Source organism: Oncorhynchus kisutch, linkage group LG29, assembly GCF_002021735.2.
Source record: "Oncorhynchus kisutch isolate 150728-3 linkage group LG29, Okis_V2, whole genome shotgun sequence".
Taxonomy (NCBI): Eukaryota; Metazoa; Chordata; class Actinopteri; order Salmoniformes; family Salmonidae; genus Oncorhynchus; species Oncorhynchus kisutch.
This window is the reverse complement of record NC_034202.2, coordinates 3,343,313-3,353,895: the sequence shown is the minus strand read 5'-3', so window position 1 is coordinate 3,353,895 and position 10,583 is coordinate 3,343,313.

Here is a 10,583-nt window from a genome sequence, read left to right as displayed (position 1 = left end):
ACCCCCAAATAAACACACCAGTCTATCATCATTTGGATCTTTAATAATTTCACACTATGGATCTTTAATCATTTCCTCACATAACACCACATAATGTTGTGACATTTGTCATGTCCATTGTCTCTAACTAAGCCCTGCCTGATTAAAATATCAAACACTCTATTTGTGTTAAGAACATCTGATGAGAGAACATCGTTAATGAGGGACTGACGGCTGTGTGAAGTACTAAAGGAGCCAAGCTCTGGGGTGTTTTGGAGAAAGAGAGAGAGCCTGCCTAACCATCATTAACAAATGTCCATACACACACACACAGGCATACTCAAACACACATTCTGACACACCAGGATAAAAGCGCACACACTGACACATGTCAGGATACATAAACTCAGTAAAAAATAAACGTGAACATAACAAGATTCAACAACAGACATAAACTGAACAAGTTCCACAGACATGTGACTAACAGAAATTGAATAATGTGTCCCTGAACAAAGGGGTGGGGTGGGGGGGAGGGTTTAAAATCAAAAGTAACAGTCAGTATCTGGTGTGGCCACCAGCTGCATTAAGTACTGCAGTGCATCTTTTCCTCGTGGACTGTACCAGATTTGCCAGTTCTTGCTGTGAGATGTTACCCCACTCTTCCACCAAGGCACCTGCAAGTTCCTGGACATTTCTGGGGGAAATGACCCTAGCCCTCACCCTCCGATCCAACAGGTACCAGACGTGCTCAATGGGATTGAGATCCGGGCTCTTCGTTGGCCATGGCAGAACACTGACATTTCTGTCTTGCACGAAATCACGCACAGAACGAGCAGCGTGGCTGGTGGCAGTGTCTTGCTGGAGGGTCATGTCAGGATGAGCCTGCAGGAAGGGTACCACATGAGGGAGGAGGATGTCTTCCCTGTAACGCACAGCGTTGAGATGGCCTGCAATGACAACAAGCTCAGTCCGATAATGCTGTGACACACTGCCCCAGACCATGACGGACCCTCCACCTCCAAATCGATCCCGCTCCAGAGTACAGGCCTTGGTGTAACGCTCATTCCTTCGACGATAAATGCCAATCCGACCATCACCCCAGGTGAGACAATACTGCGACTCGTCAGTGAATAGCACTTTTTGCCTGTCTTGTCTGGCCCAGCGGCGGTGGGTTTGTGCCCATAGGCGACTTGATGCCGGTGATGTCTGGTGAGGACAGGCCTACAAGCCCTCAGTACAGCCTCTCTCAGTCTATTGCGGACAGTCTGAGCACTGATGGAAGGATTGTGCGTTCCTGGTGTAACTCGGGCAGTTGTTGTTGCCATTCTGTACCTGTCCCGCAGGTCTGATGTTCGGATGTACCGATCCTGTGCAGGTGTTGATACATGTGGTCTGCCACTGCGAGGACGATCAGTTGTCCATCCTGTCTCCTTGTAGCGCTGTCTTAGGCGTCTCTCACAGGACGGACATTGCAATTTATTGCCCTGGCCACATCTGCAGTCCTCATGCCTCTGTGCAGCATGCCTAAGGCACGTTCACGCAGATGAGCAGGGACCCTGGGCATCTTTCTTTTGGTGTTTTTCAGAGTCAGTAGAAAGGCCTCTTTAGTGTCCTAAGTTTTCATAACTGTGACCTTAATTGCCTACCGTCTGTAAGCTGTTAGTGTCTTAACGACCATTCCACAGGTGCATGTTCATTCATTGTTTATGTTTCATTGAACAACCATGGGAAACAGTGTTTAAACCCTTTACAATGAAGATCTGTGAAGTTATTTGGATTTTTATGAATTATCTTTGAAAGACATTGTCCTGAAAAAGGGACATTTCTTTTTTGCTGAGTTTTCAAACACTCACTCACACACACGCACACACACTGACACATGCACATACATGACTCCTTCCTCTATTGACACTTTCTGTCCCGGCTACACACATACACACACAAACTGCCTGAGTCATTTGAAGACCAGGAAAAATATTTTTGAATGAGTGTGGAGTGTTTGAAGGAGGATTTGAGGTCCTGTGTGGCTCAGTTGGTAGAGGCACAAACACTATCTGGGTTGTGAGTTCTCGTGGGGGACCAGTATAAACAAATTTAAAAACGTGTGCACTCAATGCTGTAAGTCACTCTGGATAAGAGAAATGTAAATGAGATTGTGCACAAGTCCCATCTGGTGAGGAATGACAACTGTTTTAATACATACACTTATAAAGAGGAGTGGGTTTAGTTGACATGCTATGTCTGTTTCTCTGTCAAGATGTTATTTGATGTCCTGCTGTTTCTACAGCCTTTGAGGGGGTTTGAATTGGAGTATCATCATTAAGGACTTTCAATGAGTCACCCGTGACGAAGACAGATCCTCTTCTTTTTCATTTCCAGTTTATAAGAGATCTGGCTGTTCACTCTTTCACAGGGAAGTTGAGTTCCATTTGTTTCTAATTCATTAGTTTGTCCATTAGTGACCTAAGATGAATCTTTGATTGGTCTGTAACACCATACTGTGTCCCGTTTAGTTGTAGATGCTGTGTCACGCCTGTGATGTGATGTACTGTACAGTCATCCATTTTCTAGGTATCTTAGCACTGTATATTGACGGGACTACAAAAGTATTTGACATCTGGTAGAGGAGAGCACACACACACACACACACACAGAGGTGTTATATGGAGTGCCTTGTCTAGGAATCTGAACGAAGCGGAACACATTAAATATTCCTTTTGAGTGGAACTCCAGCCACATATTTTCAGACAGAGGGATTTTGCTTTGCTATATTTAACTCAATGTGCTGTACACAAGGACTTTGAATGTTCATTTGGAGCAGTCGCAGAGATTAAAGACTAGGACAGTGGGGCCTGTGAATTGGGAAACTGTGGGGCCATTTACATTTATTTATCACTTACGGCTACCATTTTTGCTCCATATTTAATCCCCCCTGCTCTCTCTGTGAGGCTGCCATTTTGGGGAATGCCTGCAGTAGTGGCACTGTCTGGTTGCAGTGAGTGTTTTCATTGATTCAATGTCCATTTTGATGGGATGCTGGGCTGGACATTAAGAGTTGACCCACCTTTTGGGGCCACAAAAAACTCCATCCTGACTGGGTGAGACTGGTGAAACCATAGTGGGTATTGACTGTCGTGGGTTATTTATATATTGTGGTCCTAGAGTGTTTCTGCCGTAAGTTCTGCAGTGTTTAGTTCCAACCAGTTCCAGGAATAAATCAATATCAGAGAATAACTAAACTACACTAGAGCCCCTGGTCTAAAACACATCAACTCACAAACATACGCTTTGTGTTGAGTACTACTGATATAGTCTATGTATGTACATACAGTAACTGTCACCCTGTTGTCTCCTTTGCTGAACTATCACAACTCCCACTGTATTATTTGTAGACTTACCAAGATGATTCAAAATACCGGCATTACGATTACTGCACATTTATATTCCAGCTGTTCATCCTTCTCTATTCCTGTTTTCTATCACTCCTGGTGATAATCTGCCTTTGTTCCAGTGGGTGGATGGAGTGTTCATCGGATTAATGCTAGATTACTTTTAACCTCTGCTAATATCTACTCTCGACTCATTCTGTAATACCCTTTTCACACTATTGTGTTGACCTGAACCATACTGTGCTGGCTCGGATCATTTATCTTGACATGAAGAACCAGGCCAGTGCAGCCCAGCTCGGCTTGACTCAGTAGTGTGAAGAGTTCTACAGGAGTCTGATACATCTGGTGCTGAAGGAGGAAGATGCCAGGGCAGAAGCCAAGGCTCAGATACAGTCTCACTGGAAGGCAAAGCTGCCAGCTTCACCCTAAAAGATGTTCTGTATAAGAAGCTGAACACGTGTGCCGGTGAGGGCACCCCCGAACCACTTGGGGGCAATAGCGCTGACTCGTCTCTGTGCTCTATCCATGACTGGTGCCTCCAGAAGCCTGAGTGTCAGCTGTCCAGGCAGAGCAAAGAGGGCGGTAAGCCAGACAGACTTGATTTCAAGGCCCCCAACATGGAATTTGCCCGGAAGAGGCTGTCGTTCGAGGAGCGAGAAGACAGCGGCATGTGTCGGCTCTCTCCCGGCATTCATGAGAGCCTCCACACCAGCCCTGAGGGCCTGAACCCCAAGATGTTCTCTGGGAGGGGGGAGGGAAGCGCCGTGGAGAAACTCCAGCTCATCTCCTCCAATGAAGGCTCCCTCAGGAAGACCTCCTCGGAATACAAGCTGGAGGGGCGTCTGGTCTCCTTCCTCAAACCCCTGGAGGGCACCCTGGACATTGGCCTTCTTTCCGGGCCAAGGGTGTCTAAAACAGACACCTGCCTCTCTAAGTTGGCGAACAGCGATGGCGGCTCAATAGGGATACCCACATGGCTGCAAAGCCCAGTTGAGCGGCAGGTGTTGATTCCCCTGCTCAAACCCTCTGACAAGCAGAAAAGCCCGCCCACCAGTATACTAAGCCCTGCAGCTGTTGTGGCCCTCAGCAGCCCAGTTCCCGCCAAAGAGGATAGTATTTCCAACACTGGGTTTAAATGCAGTAGCAGTGGTGAGATGCCATGCGACAGACCTAGTCACAGTGAACCCCCTATGGCTTCCTCCAAGGCAGAGGTCTCCGACTTTGGTGGGAAACAAGAGAGCAGGTCCAGTATGATAGCTCACGATCATAGGACATCGCGCCACAGCGCCCACTTTTCCCACTGCGGGAAGACGCCCTCCATACGGGAGGTCAGCAACGAAGACCAGGAGGAGGAGGTTGAGCCACCTCAAGAAACTTCAGCTCCTGCACAGCAAAACAACATTGACGTTTCCAAGACATCCAATACAGTTGTCGCCGCAAAGCCAGGGAATCCCAGGAAGACTGCACCATCCGTCCCTGCTCCAAACGTGGAGGTTCATACAACTGCCCCTCATGTAGCTGTACCAGTGAAGCAAAGTTCAGAATGTCAGTCAGGGCCCAGTTACCTGCAGAGCAATGAGAAACAAGGACCAGCTGAGAATACAGGTAGCATCACTACATTCGTACAATATATTGAGAGCATTCGTATGACCACAGGAATGCAGGCATGAAGCAACAGGTCATGTTTTTTTATATGTGTCAACAACACACACAATGTCCCAGGACCTCAACCCAAGTAAAACGCAAACATACACACACAAGCTAGCACAGATCTGTCTTCAGCCCTGGACTTTGGGCTATTTATGACAGGTTCTTTAACACTGTAGAGACGGAGACAGAAAGAGACAGAGCCTCTGATGTCTACCAGTATGTGTGTGTTTGTCTATGAGTATCGCTTTGGTTGTGTCCCCTGTTTCATGTTTCTTATAGCAGGATTTGTTTTTGACAGTTTTACAAACAACAGTATCCAGTTCAAACCCTTGGCTGTTACGTGAAACATTGGGGCCCTTCTCCTACAGAGTCTGAACTGGGTTACTCCGTGTGCATATAAAAAACCTGGGGGGTTCACACTACAACATCATAGTGAAAAAGCTGCCCGAATGACACCGTGGTTGTCACAGTCTGTCATGGCTCAACAGACGTACCTTCCATTGCAAAATCCGCTCCTGGAAAGTTGTCAACAGAGCACTGCCTGCCAGACTGACTCCTACTGTTCCAGAGTGACACAGGCCTCCTGAGTGGAGCAGAGGTCTAAAGCACTGCATCACAGAGCTATAGGTGTCATTACAGACCTGGGTTAGATTCTGGGCTGTATCACAACCGGCCGTGATCGGGAGTCCCATATGGTGGCACACAATTGGCCCAGTGTCGTCCGGGTTAGAGGAGGGTTTGGCCGGGGGGGGGGCATTGTAAATAAGAATTTGTTCTTAACTGACCTGCCTAGTTTTAAAAAAGTTTAACAAAAACAAATGTACTGTTCGTGTTCCCTGGAGTTTGGTGTCTCTGGTGGGTGTGTGGGTGTCAGCTCGACATGAATAATGGCCTGCCAGTGTGTGTTTTTGCCCGGCAGTGAGAGCGATTAGGTCTGACTTGCTCTGCATGTGACAGTCTGAGCAACACGTGATATACGTCAAAGAAAAGGCTCAGCTTTCATTTTTCCACCGTAACACTTAATTAACTCATAAATGCACTCATCCACAGCAGGACCATTGCTGGTGATCTTCACCTTTTGCAAAATCGTTGAATAAACCATCACAGACTCAGACTCACAGACCCCCCCTCCCCTGCAGACTGTAGTTTCACCACCTGCCCCTGTAAAAGAGAACACTGTTTTTGGAAAGCAATGCAACCTGGTGTGCTGTTTTATACCATTGTCACTCACCCAAAGCATATCGTTTCATTGAGTTCCAAACAACAACTCTCTCTGTTGTATGAATAATACAGCTCTACATGGTGTGTTAATTAATACCAATGGATATTACATTATTACCATGAATCTGATACTGCAGGAGCTGTGGTCACCCAGGGGGATGTACAGTAGGGCAGAGGTTGCTTTTAGATTAGAAGAGTTTATTAGTCACTTGCACAGGGTTGCAGATGAAATTGCAGAGTACAGTGAAATTCTTAAGCGAGCTCCAACAGTGCAGGTCAAAACGAGAATTGAATGAAACAATAATAAAAATCATCACAATAATAATTATATTTACATATTTACAACTGGGGGGGTGGGGAGGCGCAGCAGACGGGGAAGAGAGAAGGGAATAAAACAATAATAAAAATAATAACATATACCTATGTTCAACTGTGACAATGGGGGGGAGGGGGGCTATTCAGCAGCCTGTAGGTCTTCTTGGCTTCCTGTGAGACAATGAGTGTACCAACCTCTGTAAAGCCTTGCGGTCAGCATCGGTGGAGTTGCCGTACCAGGCTGTGATGCAGCCCGACAGTATGCTCTCGATGGTGCTTTTGTAGGACACTGTGAGGACCCTCGGGGGCAAGCCTCATTTCTTCAGCCTCCTGAGGGTGAAGAGTCACTGTCGTGCCTTCTTTACCACGGTGTATGTGTGGTTTGACCATTTCAGCTCGTCAGAGATGTTTACGCAGAGGAACTTTAAGTTTTTGACCTTCTCCATGGCGGCCCCGTTGATGTGCCCAGCCTGGTTCCTCCTGAAGTCCACAATCAGCTCCTTTGTTTTGCTGACGTTGAGGGAAAGGTTGTTTACCTGACACCACGCCTTCAGAGTGTCTACCTTGTCTCTGTAGGCCGTCTTGTTGCTGTTGGTAATCAGGCCTACTACTGTCGTGTTGTCAGTGAACTTGATGGAGTTGAAACTGTGTGAGGCCACGCAGTCGTGGGCATACAGGGAGTACAGGAGTGGACTGAGGATGCACCCTTGTGGATTAGTGTGGAGGAGGTAATGTTGCCTACCTTCACCACCTGGGGACAGCCCGAATGCTTCTGTTCTGCAGAGTTAAATAGAGGACAGGATAAATGGATGACATTTACTAAACAAGTGGAGAGAGTTACAGTGGGACAAAAAAGGATTTAGTCGGCCACCAATTGTGCTAGTTCTCCCACTTAAAAAGATGAGAGAGGCCTGTAATTTTCATCATAGGTACACTTCAACTATGACAGACAAAATGAGAAGAAAAAAATCCAGAAAATCACATTGGCTGACTAAATACTTTTTTGCCCCACATTAAGTGGGGGTGTAACACAGGGATGTGTCTTGGGGCCATTGCCATTCTTTTGCCATGGCCTATTCACCTCTGCCTCTTTGTCTGTATCCCACCCAGGGTCTTCTATTAACCTCTGAGACTGAGGGTTCCCATGGGGCCCAGGGGCTTGGCCTGGCTGAAGGTGTGAGATGGTCAGGTCTCTGGTGAGGTTGACCCCACCATTTGAACCTTCCACAGAGAGAGGAAGACAGAGAGATAAAGAGTGCAGGTGAACCCCTCTGTTTGAACCCTTCTTGAAAAAAGAGTGGGGAAGGGAGGGAGGGAGAGAATCCCCCACTGACAGAGCGATAGGACAGAGAGATCCTGAGAAGAAAACTCTGCTCTCCAAAAGCCAGCCAGGGCCACTGCCCCGTAGCGCTGTAAAGATTAGTGTGTGTGTGTGTGTGTATGTGTGTGTGTGTGTGTGTGTGTGTGTGTGTGTGTGTGTGTGTGTGTGTGTGTGTGTGTGTGTGTGTGTGTGTGTGTGTGTGTGTGTGTGTGTGTGTGTGTGTGCGTGCGAGAGAGAGAGAGAGGCTGAGTGTAAGATATCATTTTAATTTTAACTATTTAATTGGCATTCTTTCTCCAATATATTTACAATGACATAATTCACAGATTTTTATGTTTTACATATGTAATGTATACAATAACTATCAGTGAAGGATCCTCAGAGGAGGAAGGGGAGGAGGACCATCCTCCTCAGTGAATTTCATTAAAACATATATTTTAAACATTAAAAAAGTTGTATTTTTTGATAATACTATACTAAATGTAGTCACGCCACACTGTTTTGAAATTAAGGTCTATAGTAGCCTCAACAGCACTAGGGTGTAGGGTGCAGCATGGTGTAGCTGGAGGACAGCTAGCTTCCATCTATGGGTACATTGACTTCAATAAAAAACCTAGGAGGCACATGGTTCTCACCCCCTTCCATAGACTTACACAGTAATTATGACAACGTGTTCTAACTTATCAGAGCTCTTGCAGCATGAACTGACATGTTGTCCACCTAATCAAAGGATCAGAGAATGAATACAGTACTGAAACCATAAGCTACAGCTAGCTAGCACTGCAGTGCATGAAATGTGGTAAGTAGTTGACTCAAAGAGACAGAAAGACAACTAGCTGGCTTAGCCTACTCAAATACCAGGCTCAAACAGAGGGATGCTATGTTAGCTACAGTGGCTTGTGAAAGTATTCACCCCCCTTGGCATTTTTCCTATTTTGTTGCCTTATATCCGGGAATTAAAATATATTTTTTTTGGGGGGGGGGTTTGTATCATTTCATTTACACAACATGCCTACCACTTTGAAGATACAAAATATTTATATTGTGAAGCAAATAAGAAATAAGACAAAAACACTCAAAACTTGAGCATGCGTAACTATTCAACTATTCAGCTGCAAGTCTCTTGGGGTATGTCTCTATAGCTTGGCACATCTAGCCACTGGGATTTTGCCCATTCTTCAAGGCAAAACTGCTCCAGCTCCTTCAAGTTGGATGGCTTCCCCTTTAAGTCATACCACAGATTGAGGTCTGGGCTTTGACTAGGCCATTCCAAGACATTTTAACCACTCGAGTGTTGTTTTAGCAGTATGCTTAGGGTCATTGTCCTGCTGGAAGTCCCAGTCTCAAATCTCTGGAAGAGGAACAGATTTCCCTCAAGAATTTCCCTGTCTTTAGCGCTATCCATTTCTTCAATTCTGACCAGTGCCTGCTGATGAAAAACATGGTGTTGGGATGGTGTTCTCTGTTTGATGATAGGTGTTGGGATGGTGTTCTCGGTTTGATGATAGGTGTTGGGATGGTGTTCTCGGTTTGATGATAGGTGTTGGGATGGTGTTCTCGGTTTGATGATAGGTGTTGGGATGGTGTTCTCGGTTTGATGATAGGTGTTGGGATGGTGTTCTCTGTTTGATGATAGGTGTTGGGATGGTGTTCTCGGTTTGATGATAGGTGTTGGGATGGTGTTCTCTGTTTGATGATAGGTGTTGGGATGGTGTTCTCGGTTTGATGATAGGTGTTGGGATGGTGTTCTCTGTTTGATGATAGGTGTTGGGATGGTGTTCTCGGTTTGATGATAGGTGTTGGGATGGTGTTCTCGGTTTGATGATAGGTGTTGGGATGGTGTTCTCGGTTTGATGATAGGTGTTGGGTTTATGCTAGCATAGCGTTTTTCTTTATGGCCAAAAAGTTCCATTTTAGTCTCATCTGACTTGAGTACGTTCTTCCATATGTTTGGGGAGTCCCACATGCCTTTTGCCGAACACCAAACGAGTTTGCAAATTTTTTTCTTTAAGCAAATTTTTTTCTTTCTGGCCACTCTTCCGTAAAGCCCAGCTCTGTGGAGTGTACGGCTTAAAGTGGTCTTATGGACAGATACTCCAATCTCCACTGTGGAGCTTTGCAGCTCCTTCAGGGTTATCTTTGGTCTCTTTGTTGCCTCTCTGATTAATTCCCTCCTTCCCTGGTCCGTGAGTTTTGGTGGGTGGCCCTCTCTTTGCAGGTTTGTTGTGGTGCTATATTCTTTCAATTTTTTAATAATAGATTTAATGGTGCTCCGTGGGATGTTCAAAGTTTCTAATATTTTGTTATAACCCAACCCTGATCTGTACTTCTTGGTCTGTACAACTTTGTCCCTGACCTGTTTGGAGAGCTCCTTGGTCTTCATAGTGCTGCTTGCTTAGTGGTGTTACAGACTCTGGGGCCTTTCAGAATAGGTGTATATATACTCAGATCATGTGACAATTAGATTGCACACAGGTGGACTTTATTTAACTAATTATGTGTCTTCTGAAGGTAATTGGTTGCACCAGATCTTACTTAGGGGCTGTAATGTAATGCATTGTAGCAGGTGTACTAATGCGTTAGTTCTATTCTCTATGTTGACTATGACATGACTTTAGCTAATATGGTGACAACGATGTAGGCTGTGTGTAGTGGTTATGATATGGTTTGGCTTGGAATGTTTTTTTCACCTGGTCACATACAGCTGA